The sequence below is a fragment of the Carcharodon carcharias genome, chromosome 19, assembly GCF_017639515.1.
Source record: "Carcharodon carcharias isolate sCarCar2 chromosome 19, sCarCar2.pri, whole genome shotgun sequence".
Lineage (NCBI taxonomy): Eukaryota > Metazoa > Chordata > Chondrichthyes > Lamniformes > Lamnidae > Carcharodon > Carcharodon carcharias.
In genome coordinates, this window is record NC_054485.1 from 110,777,700 (window position 1) to 110,779,730 (window position 2,031).

The window sequence follows — 2,031 nt, forward strand, 5'->3', positions numbered from 1 at the left end:
CTCCCCATACTCCTTGATGCCTTTAGAGTCTAGAAACCAATCTATTTCCTTTTTAAATATATTCGGTGACTTGGCCTCCACAGGTGAAGAATTCTACAGGTTAACCACCCTCTAAGCAAAGGAGTTTCCCATCATCTTAGTCCTAAATGGCCTACCCTGTATCCTGAGACTGTGACCCCTTCTTCTTGATCCCACAGCCAAAGGAGACATCATCCTTGCATCCAGTCTGTCCAACCCTGTCAGGGTTTTATATGTTTCAGTGAGATCCCCTCTCATTCTTCTAAACTCCAGTGAGATCTAGTCAGCCCAATCTCACCTCCTACAACAATCCTACCATCCCAGGAATCAGTCTGATGAACCTTCGCTGGTCTCCCTCTATGGCAAGTATCCTTTCTTAGGCAAGGAGACCAAAACTGCACACAGTACTCCAGGTATGGTCTCACCCAGGCCCTGTACAGCTACAGTAAGACATCCTTGCTCCTGTACTCGAGTCTCTCACAATGAATGGACATAAGGTCAACTTAGAGTTAATAGGTCACCAGGACTGGATGAGATGCATCCAAAGATACTGGGGGAAGGAAGGATGGAATTTGCAGAAACACTGGCTACAATCTCCCAATCCTCCTTAGATACAGGTGCCAGAGGATTGGAGAATTGCAAAAGCGTGTGAGGAAAAGCCCAACAACTACAGGCCAGTCAGGTGAACCTCAGTGGTGGGAAAGCTTTTAACAATGATAATACTGGGAAAAAGAAAACAATAATTTGGACAAATATGGAATAACTAAGGAAAACCAGCACTGACTTGTTAAGGGCAAATCATGTTCACCTTACTTGCTTGAATTTTTTGATGAGATAACAGAGAGAGGGTGGATGATGATAATGTGGTTGAAGTTGTGTACATGGACTTCCAGAAGGCATGTTTTAGGCCACAAATAGGCTTATCAGCAAAGTTAGAACCCATGGAATAAAAGTTATAGTAACTACATGGATATGAAATTGGCTGAGTGATGAAACAGTAGTGGAGAATAGTTTTTTTTGGACTGGAAGAAGGTGTAAAGTGAGGTTCATCAGGGGTCAGAGTTAGGACCCCTGCTTTTCTTGATATATGTTAATGACCTAGACTTGCGGGTACAGGACACAAATTCAAAGTTTGCAGATGACACAAAACTTGGAAATATTGTGAACTCACAAGGATAGAGATAAACTCTAGGAGGGCATGGACAAGCCGGTGAATGGGCCAACACTTTGCATATGAAATTTAATGCAGTGAAGTGTGGAGTGATTCATTTTGGTTGGAAGAATGAGGAGAGAAAAATAAAAAAGAAAGGATACAATTTTGAAGAAGGTGCAGGAACAGAGGGACTGGGGGTGGGGGGGGGGTGCATGTGGACAAATGATTGAGGATAGCAGGGCAGGTTGACAAAAGGGGTAATGAGGCTTTCCAGAACCTGGGCTTTATAAATAGGGCCATCAAGTACAAAAGCAGGGAGTAACGGCGAACCTGTATAAAACACTGGTTCTGCCTTAATTGGAGCATTGTTCTGTTAACCAGTTCTAGGCACTGTACTTTAGAAAGAATTTGAAGGCATTCGAGAGGGTGCAAAAAGATTCATGAAGCTAGTTCCAGGGTTAAGAGATTAAATAATTTGAGAGGGAGATGGTGGTGTGGTGGTGGTAATACACTAGGCTAGGAAGCCAGAGGCCCAGACTAATGCTCTGGAGATATGGGTTCAAACCCCACCATGGCAGCATGCAGTTCAGAATTATAAAGCTAGCTGTTATCAGGAATGGTGACCAGGTTAGGAAACCTGCTGTCCTTACCTGGTCTGGCTTACATGTGACTGACACTTAACCTCTGAAATAACCATTCAGTTCAAGCACAATTAGGGATAGGCAGCTCATGAAAGAATGAATAAAAAGATTGGAGAAACTGGGGCTCTTCCCCTTAGAGAATATTAGGGGATTGGATAGAGGTGCTCAGAATCATGAGGAGCCTGGACAGAGCAGATAGGGAGAAACTGTTCCCATTGG